Source organism: Bombus pascuorum, chromosome 1 (genome assembly GCF_905332965.1).
Source record: "Bombus pascuorum chromosome 1, iyBomPasc1.1, whole genome shotgun sequence".
NCBI lineage: Eukaryota > Metazoa > Arthropoda > Insecta > Hymenoptera > Apidae > Bombus > Bombus pascuorum.
In genome coordinates this window covers 20,928,332-20,939,489 of record NC_083488.1, presented here as the reverse complement: position 1 = coordinate 20,939,489, position 11,158 = coordinate 20,928,332, and positions in this window count along the sequence as shown.

The window sequence follows — 11,158 nt, the reverse complement described above, 5'->3', positions numbered from 1 at the left end:
TCTGGACTACGACAAGCCGATTAACATGATTCAGCAGATATGAAATATGCGAAAGGAAGCCGTGGTGGAGGCTGTGAAATACGACGGAAAATAATTCTGGGCATAAGAAACTTAAAATAAACAGTACTTAAACTCGGATAACGAGCTAAAAATATTTTCTCGTGCCGCTTTCAGATGGTACTTTTATTTTCCTATTTGCGTCGACAAAGGGGACTTGGATGCGTAGGCGGAGCTTTGTCGTCGAGCGAGTCAAACACAGAAAAACTTTAGAATTAAACAAAGTCGCGATAAAATTAAAACAATCCGGGTGCACGAACGTCAATAGAGATCAGAGAATAATGAACATAGATGTAAAGTCATGTTAAATAAAACATAGCGTGATAATTAGATTCATTGTACGTAGGATTATCGTACGAAACGACAGATAACGAATAGAAATTATTTGGCTTTAAAAAAGTCATCGAGTTAAAAATTTCATTGTACGTGTATCTAAAGTTTGTAACGACTTTAATTCGTGCTGCAGTGCTATTTTTTGTAGAACAGCATAGTTAGTTAATAAATAATGAAACAAATAGGATTTATAATTGTTAAGCAAGATATAAATAATTTCACCTGATAGAATGAAACATGCAGAAGAATATAAAAAATGAAAAGTTAAATAAAATAATGGAAGCAAAGTAGATTCGTAAACAGCTGACACGAATTAGATAATTATAAATGTTGATTGTAGTAAAAGATATGTAGCACTTCCAATGTCTTTCTTTTCCCTTATTTCTTTTTATTTCTAAATCCGAAAACCACCTAAAACGGAGAATTGTTCAAGGATTATCTAAACGGCGAGATATTTTCACGAGTCAAGATTACGTAGGACCAAGGATTACATAATCCGAACCTAACGTTGTTTCTAATCCTAATTCTACGATTAACACGGATCACTAAACCACAGGGTTCGCATCGTGATTTTGTACCTTAGATATTTTTCATACATAGCAGACATGCACGATTTTGCAACCCTATCTATGTCAATGTTTCATAGGTCGTGGTTTTTTGATGATCGCGTAGACACATTTCGGGGATCTCGGTGGTTGTCTTGCTTGAATAATTTTTAGAACTAGGTAGCTCCAAGGGTGTTGACAGTCTCTGGATCTTAGTAATTTAGTAGCTTAGACGATCCCTGTGTTCTCAATGGATTTCAATCTGATCTCAGAACTCCAGCGGTTTTATCTTCCTCCGTAATTATAAAATAAACAATTTCAAATCTCTTCAAGCGTAAAATCATCTGTATATTATAGAAAAAATGCCTATAGAAAATGCAATATTATTAGCTCGTTATATAAACTTCGGAACAATAACATGATATTTATCCTTGTAGCGAACTACTTATTGCGAAATAAGCTGAAAAGCGTATTATGCCTCGTGAATTCTCAACTTGTTCATAATTGCAGCTATTAACGTTTCATTTTAATTCCACAGGTTCGAAAATAGTTCAACGTTTGTCGGGGATCATTAAGCCGGGGTGTAGAACAAACCGACCGCGGATTTAAATGTTCCAACGCCCTTCCTCCGTTCGCTCAAAATCTTGTGTACTTCAGCATTTGAAATTCCCCCGCATCAATTGTGCCAGTCTAAACGCGTTCAACAGCTCTCTCTCTCTCTTTCGACCATGGCCGTTTATTGCAGTTATTCAGCTGAAAATCCACTATGTACTGTGTTACGCGCGGAATAATTCGCGTTGTTCTTGGCATCGTGAATCGGCGAAACGGTAAATTACTTGAAAACAGTTTCTGTTACGCGAAATGCCGAATTCTCAGTGCTCCCAGGTGTTTCCAAGGGTCTCCTAGACGTGGCACAGCCGCGATGCAAATATTTCTAAGTGTTTGGACGGCGTGACAAGTAAAAGTAAATCGGATTACACGAAAGCATTCGGAGATGTTAGCCAGTCGCTGTTCCTTTCTCTCTTCATCAGGATGGACGACCTGAATTTAGTAACATCGTACGTAACGCGGTATCATTTATTCGATGACCAGCGTGTGATTATACGTCGTTGTAACTGTCGGATCTATCCGACGATAGGATCCGATGATACGGCAATTTAATTAAAATCTTTATTAATTACCCGTATTACAGAACGATCCAGCTGGTATTATTTTCATATCGCGTGATCTTCGAACGTTCCGTTGTTCCCACTTCCGTTTTCTCTACGTACCATGGGAAGCGGAGTCGTGGTTTTACGATTCCGAAAGTCGAAAGTTTTACGATTCTGGAAAATAAAAAACAATCGGTGGATAACAAACTGTGTACCGTGAAAAAATTCCAACCGAATCTCTCTCTTTTCCTATGGGACATTCTTTGTTAGAACCGATATGTTTGCTATAGAATGTGTATATGTATGTATGCATGCGTGTATATACAATGTTGGACAGAAGAATGTCTATAAAATAAGAAGTATAAGAAGGCATGATAATTTTACAAAATAAATTTATATCTGATAGAAATAATGAATAAATATATATTGCAGAATAGATGATGGTTATTAACATGGGAAAAATGTTTAATAAAAAAAGTTACCAAGACTCGTAGTATCCGAGTTTTAGACTTCCTTTCATTCGTTACTGTATGCGTAAATACGAAATTCCGTGGCAGGCAAGAACTGCGGATCGGTCTTTTGATGCAATTATTTTCTTAATGATCGTGATACGTATTAAAAGAGTGAAAAAAAAAAAGGAAAAGTGGAGAAGAGAGGAAGTAATTGCATGGAGAAGTGGTGGAATTTTGCGAATGCGCAAGAAGGAGGAATTGTAAAGCCGTATGCAGTCTGTAATAGCATTCAATGGAGGAATAACGTTCGTTGCACAAAAGACCTTTGTTATGAAGCTGCATTCTCTAGTTTTTTCCAGATTTTCCTTGAGTTTTATTCGTTTCAATTGTGCGCCGAACCAGAAAAGCGTACGCATGATTCTTCCGATACGATATTCATGCATTACTTTTTCCACGTAATTTTCTTCGTACGTCATCCTTACTATAGACTCGTGTTCAATCAGCCGTTACAAAGAAATCGTATTCTGTTGAAATATGATATCATCATGTATATAATAATACGAGTAAGGATATTATTACGAATACAGAAAATTTATAGTTAATATTCCGTTTCCCAGTGAAATATTGTTACGCGAAATAGGATACTCTTCAATTTTTTGTCCACTTTCATACAGACAGTTCTTCTCCCTTTGCCTTTGATATCGATAAGAGATCGCGTGTTATATTTCATTGGATCGAGGATCGGATAATTAAACATGCCAACGAGATCGATGTTTTCCTTTTCACGTCAAACAAAACATAGCTTTATTAAAGTTTAAATCGAAATCTCGGCCGATCTCATTGGGGATTCGATGTTTTTTCTTTGGGATTTCCAACGAAATTCTGAATAAAACTGAATAACAATTTTACGAAATCTGATTAGCACGTTGACTGGCACGCTGGTTCCCGTGATTGCCTCTCCGCCATGGCAACGTTTCGAAATCCAATCTACTATGTATTGTACATAAAAATTTCGTCTATTTCTACTTTTTTTTCCCCCTGTCGCGTTTCGTTTTTATGTATTTCTAGAAAAAGGAAAAAATTTTTTCCACCCAAAAAGAAATATTTTCGAAGTAGAGAAACGCTAAGAAAGAGAAAGAAAAATGTTCTTCCGGAATTTTCTATTACGAACAATGAACACTGTAAACGATAATGCAGTCGGTACAATATACGAGTTTGATAAAGTTGCTTATGGAACTATGTCACGGCGAATAATTTTATCGGCCAACTGATTTTGCACACAAACGTGAAATGATATTACCCTGGGAATTTCCATTACAAAGAACGAACACCAAAAACCCTGTTAACATGCGAAAAATGATATAGGTGTCCGGTATAGATACTCACTGAGGAGCATTGTAAGGTACAATTTTATTGGCAATGAACCATACACGCATTCGCATTACAATATTTTTCGTTCCTTTTTATATAATTTTGTTGTCCACAATACACACACACACACACACACAAACATTAATATAAAACACGGGAATGTGAATATCGTAAATAAAGTTTACAGTCAGAGAAGCATCGTGATTTAAAGAAAAAAGATACGATTTATCTTTCGTTGTAATATATTAAAATTGTTATTGAACACCATTAAATTTTCGCCATGGTGAACATCAACATTCGAATGAAACTAAATTACTATGATTTATTGGTGATGAACTACACACGCATTTACGTTGTAACGTTTCGTTTTGCTCTGTATAGGTATAACTTTATTGCACACGATATTTGCATATTAATATAAAATTTAAATATTGTAGATAAAATTTGCTATGGAAAAAGGCATCATGATTTAAAAAAATATACCATTTAATTTTCGTTATTATATATTTTAAATTGTTATAGAGTTTCAGTAAGCTTTCGCTGTAATAAGAATTAAAATGAAACTAAATTACTATAATATATGTTAGCAGTGTACACATATTCGCGTTTTATACGATAAATGCATGTACACCTAAAATACCGGAATTCCAATATCGTAAATAAAGCTTACAGTTAGACGAATTGCGATTTAAAACAAAAAATATACCATTTATTTTTTTCCCTGTTATATTGTAAATTGTTGTAACGCTCGATTCAGCTTCGTTTTATTAAAATGAAATGAAAAAGTAGTTATTTATGATTTACTATGAAATTGTTATCGGTTTATTGCCACGAAATAAATATAACGCGCGAAGAGTTGTGAATTGTACGTATATACGTTTGATTACACGCGTTAACAAGGGTTACGTGCTTTTGCGTGTTCAACCAATTATCCCGAGTAATTCGGGCTTCGAGTGTCTCTCGACGCGCGAAACATAACCTATTCCAGTAATTAATTGTAATTAATCGCCAATATCTATGTGACAAACCATCCTGGTTAGGTATCGGTTACCGAGATATCGAGACAGCACGTAAGTCGGACATCAAAGGAGCAAATGCAGGATTTGCTATTTAAACAGTATGAATCAAGACCTTAGAAGTGCGAAATACGCTATATACAAAAATTGGCACATTAGACAGACGAAATTATATAAGATTGGAAATTGATGCAAATTGAAAGGATTTGCAAACATAAAATTGGAAGTTGACAAGATAGATCGAATGAAATAAAATTAATAAAATAGTTGGAAACTGGGAATTTGCAATCGATAAAGATCGAGTAAATCTTGAAATACTAGGTTTAAAATTAATTTGGATTGGGAGAGATCCTCGAATTGTAGAAATAATAAAAGTAGAAGAGATAGTATAAGTCGAAACAGTTTAGAAACGATGAATTTTATACCGACGCGGAATGATTAAATTTATAAAGTTATGTATCTCATAATTGAAACTAGGGCAACTCGAAGAATTTAGACTACTAAATTGGTATAAATTCCTCGATACAAAGCCTTAGAGCGAGTTTCAAACTAAGATAGAGCAACATTCCGAAGATTGTCAATTCTCCCATATCAGATTGAAGCGAAAACATTTGAGAAGTACAAAAGTAATAAAAGATTTTAGATTGGTACATTCGAAATCGATAGGAACAGAAATGTAATAAAAATACAGTGGGCAAGTTCGATAGAAATTCGGTATCATCGAAATGGTCAAAAATATAAAATCCTAACTCGGCATGCAGCAAGCGAAAGCTGTGTCTCGGAAATTTAAATTTTGCTCGAATCAAAATATTGAATTTGCAAACAGGAATGGTACAATTGACGTAGTCTCGCAAACCAGTATACATGCCACATACCTAGAAACTTCTCGCTATACAAAATATTTTGAAATTTTATTAGCACGGTAATGAGATTTGACTGCCACGATTATATCATAGACAAATATGTCTATGAAACTACAAGATATTTAATGCAAAGTATATCAAAGCTCATAAAAGTATGTAAACAATCAATCGAATCTCTCAGAGTCTTTCAGAAACCAGGCTGATAACTTCCACTTTTAATTATATTCATATTATAATCTTTTACTACATGTACGTTTGCAGTAAACGTCTTACAACTTCTATATACATTTTTGGATTGATTTTGAATTTTACCGATGTAATCATGACAGGCGTGTCCCGTAACGGAGTTAACGAAATTTCGTAATGTTTTACAAAACACACACAACATATAGATAAAAGTTTTCCATAACAAGTAGCCAAATATTTTCACGAGCTACCCTACGATAGGTGCACGTAGAATCTTGAAACGAGCAACGAGATCAGAAGACACCGAGAGGCAGAGAAACTACGAAATATTCTCCTCGTGGAGAGACAATACAAACGAAACGCAACGAGAATTACCAGATAGAAAATTCGCAGCGTGACTCCTTAATCCGACGTCCAAGTTCACGTATGCAAATAATAGTACATGCCTGTGTTCCCTGGCTGTTTATGCTCGAAGGCAAACAAGTCGGTACACAAAGAGAGGCGTGTGTGCAGAGGTTCTGCGTCCCTGCAAGCACCAGACCGCTTTACACGTGCTAGTGCAAGCACGGCTAACGTTTAGACCGAATCGAAATTGAAGCGCCGGAGGAGACTGATGCTGAAACAGATTGGATTTAGTTGAAACGCATATCGATCTATCATTACGCCATGGCCCGTTGGTTCGATGTCGTATAATTCTCGTTTTGATGGTAACGCGCGTTGCCCATAAGCTCATCCTGCGTCGTGTCGCCTAACTTTCGACAACAGGGATTATCACACTTGTGTCTTTCAACGTGAAAGTTATTTGTTGTATTATACGATAGTTAATGTTCAACTGTTCCAAGTGATATGGGAAACAAGCGTGTCTCTATCGTATGTAACTTGATGACGATAGTTTTGTATACAACTTACGTGGAGTTGAATGCGGCTACGTTGTCCTTGAGCGTGTAGTGTTTCGTAATTTAGCAGGGTTCTCTACCTGTTTGCCGAGGAATCCTGTAATTTCCACTGTAATTCATTTTACTGGCTTGGGCTGCAATGAGGTCCGACACAGGAATTTCTCTTATTATTTTCTTATTGTTAGCTGCGAATTATTGGATACTACAGAGCATCGTTTTACCAATTTTTTGAAATAGTTTGGGAGTGATAAATTACTTGGGAAATTTTATTTAATTCACGTGTATGTTCGTGTGTGTAGAGTTAATTATTAGTTTGCGAATTGGAGAAATTTCTAGATTCGAAGATTTTAGAATTGAATTTATTTTTCAATGGAACGTGATTCGCGAACCGTAACCCCTTTTTCAAGATTAATAGACGAGTGTGTACGAGAAAAACCATAACAGATACTTGGATTAGCGAGCTGGTTTCTCCTTAATCAGGATGCTTTGGTAGGACCCTACGCTGTACAGTTAATCGATCAAAGAAGCAGACCACTGAAAAGCTTTACATCTCGAAATGGTTTTGGTCGTTTTAACGAAAAATGCAACCCGAAAATTATTTCCACTTGAACCTTAAATCTAATTTTAGTAAATGTAACTTTTACACGATATTTGGAAATAAAAAATTGTTATTTCTCTTATCCTTTTTCTATTTCTATGCTGCCAAACGTAATTATGAACACACACTGGCAACATACGATCAAGAGCGAGTATACTTATCGCGTTTTACTCGATTCTTTTTCCCAACATAAAGGCCACGCGTTTCAACATTTCGTTAATTTCCGCCTCGCCCAATATTTAGAGAAACTTGGAGCGTTTAAAACGCGCCTTTTTGCCGCTTGCTTCGTATCTGCTGCTAGGATAACGTTGGTACGTGCAGCAGGGTGCAGTAGTTGGTAAGATATACGTAGGATTAAACCATTTCGACGTTAAGCCCGACGTCCAGCAATCAGATGTTCCGTTCTCACGTCCCGATCGCTAATCGCTCTCGTACTAATAGCGGAAAGCACTTCAACCCCGTCCCATCCCCTCTCTGTCTCTCTCCCTCTCTCTCTTTCCACTACTTTTAACCCTTGCTGTTAAAATGAATCTAAAAAGAACCTTTTAGCGTCCATTTTACGTATCCGTGTTGTCGGGTACTTTCAACGAAAATCACATTCAGCTGTTGTGCTTTTTACCTACATTTTCCTCGCATTTTTCTTTATTTACTTTTACAAATAGTACATCACGCTTGACAAATGACGTTTCTTCTGCGAAGAAAAGATTGAAAACCTACCTACGGTTGCACTGAGTAAAAGTTATTATAAATACCAATTATTTTTGTTCTTCTATTCTCATAGTTCCTGTTCGACAACGTACTGAAATTTTACTTTTGTAATTACGACGTGTCATATGGACACATAGTGTATCAGATAAATGGCAAACTGTATACTCGATTCCTATAATTTCTGTTCATTGAATTACAACGTACTGAAGTTTTACTTTTGTAATTACGACGTGTCATATGGACACATAGTGTATCAGATAAATGGCAAACTGTATACTCGATTGTCCAAATTATTATCAAGTACGTAGACGATAATATATATAGCAATAATATATAATTTAATTTATTTCGTTCCTTGTTACATCATATTAAAGAGTATTCCCGCGTTTTCACTCAATCAGGCAATTTACTTGATTCGAATGCCACTGAAAATAAAGACTAGTCGTTGATATTTTGAATTTTGATGTTGAATTTTTGGTTGAAGCCAATATGTTGATCACTGTATTATCCAAATCGAAGACAAAAATTCAACATATTTAGCAAAACGATGACGACATAGTAAAATATATGATAATGCATGCGACAGGGCATAAGCAGTATGCTGGAAATAATGCGAGCTATAATGGCAGACAAAGGGAGGAAATACAAATAATTGTCATGTATGTGAATGACACATTAGTAGCCCATAGAATTTGCTATTAGCCCACGTGTTGCAATTTTACTAACAAAGTGAAAATTACTGAAAATTCTGAACGGTTCTAATTCGATGATTAAAGGCTTGAGACACCTTAGCACATTTACTAACGTCAAATTTATTTTACTAACCAACCGATGGAGGAGCAAGTAATAGTTTTGTCATAATATCATAAATATTTCAAATTTTTTCAATTTTATAAAATTCTAAAATCTAAGCGATAGAAATATCAACGAAAACAAATACTGAGCGATCCTCCTTTCTTTTTGGAATTTCTTTCGCAACTACATTTTTTAAAGAATTCTATAATGTTACAAATTGATAAAAAAAAGTATTAGAAATAAAACTCTGCGTCAACGTTAATCTCGAAAACGTTAAAAGAAAAATCAGGTTCATTCGCTTCCTTTTTCTGCGAGTTGCTTCAGATAATTTATACACGATCTAAATGAACTCTCAAGAGCTTAAACGACGATGTTTCCGAACTGTACGTCCCTTTTGCAAATACCTTGTTAAAGTAGTAACAACTTTAATAACAATACCGTTGGGTGTATAATATACGCGCATCGGAATGTATGCAAACTGGGCTGGAATACAAATCAGACGCCAAGAGGTTTCGCCTGAAGTTTAAGAAGTTTGTCTCCCCGAATGAATAGCGTGTCGGATATCATAGATAAATGACTCGAGCCTGCATCGAGGCTAAGGAGGTTATTACGTTTCTCCAGTTATCAAGACTCGAATAATTCTTTCATTAAAGTTGAACTACATTACGCGCAGAGGAGAACTAACTTTCCTCATACGGACTATTCTTCGCCATTTTTGCAAATATAAAAAGCTTTATTCGCAAAGGCTATATGGCATCGTACGACCTAAAACATGTTAGTCATTTCTATTGTTTTAAACGACACGCTGCGAGTCTTCATTCTTTAATAGTGATTCGATCGAACCGTGGATTGGGTCGTTGGGATTATAAAGGCTGTTCAGTATTAAATGATAAAGTAAAAGGACCACTTTTGCGTCATAGAAGATGATCAAGTCGATGTTCAATTGATTCGATCAGACACTGTATTCCTCGAATGGCTGAAGTTGTGGTTGCTACGCGATGGATGCACTGGTACATCTTGCGTATAGCGTAACAGTGACACTCGATAAGATTCTTCCAAAACGATGGAAAGTGTCTTTTTGGTTTCTCTTTCGCGAATGATCAGATGAGTTTGTCTCTCATAGAACGATGAGTTTGGAATGTTATTCTGTTATTTAATCATAAGTAGCTTCGAATGATCGACAATGATGCGATAAAATCATTCGATATTTTATTAGAATTTAGTAGAACAGAAAGTGTATTATGTTTAAAATAAATGGAAGTGATCTTCAAAACCTCCTCAAATATAAAACGATTATTATTGGCACGTTATGGCCCCTTTGGTGCTATACAATTTTCCCATAAGTACAGTTTACCTTATATCTTTAAAGATAAATAACGGGGATGTTGCAGGCGGACAATAGTTACTGTTTTATAGCGTATAAGAGGTTTCAAGTAAATTCTACTTGCGAAATATAATTTGGTATGACACGTTACTGGAATTTAAAATGAAATGGTCAGAATTGTGGCAAGTTGTTAAAAATACATTGAATTTTCTGATTTAATGTGGAACGGTAACGTATTAATAGGCAGGATATTGCGAAAACGTTTCTTCATGTTTCTATAAATTTTTGTTAGTTTCCTACATAATGGAGAGCTTTTCAGGGTAACAATGATGAAAGCGCGGTTTTTTCCACAGGGCGATAACGAAGTTACACGGTAATTGAGATTTCCCTGGCACTTTCCACTGTTGACGTTTCCGTTTTTAAGCTTGTCACTCTATTGAATCTTCATGCGGAGTACTCTGCAAATTACTGTTACATTTGTCAATGTATTCCGCAGCTAAAAATAATACAGAAACGTCACGCGAAGATACGTTTATAAATGCTTGGTCAAAAAGTCGCAATAAAAGTATGAAACATAAAAGACCGATCCTTGATTTAATTTCATTTGATTGACTTTTAGAATCAAGTATATCAAGAAATATTTAGGGAATAATAAATTAATTGAGAAATTCGCCCATATTTATTTTCACATGCCAAAGCATTATCTGCTTTGTCAATGAAAGCTTAACGTGAATTATTATGAAATTAATTCGACAAACTATGCCGGTAATTAACGCATACTATAAACACTCGTTAATAATAAAACTTGTAAGGACGATCAGTCAGACGATAAGAAGAAAATTTTCAGAGACATCTATATAAGA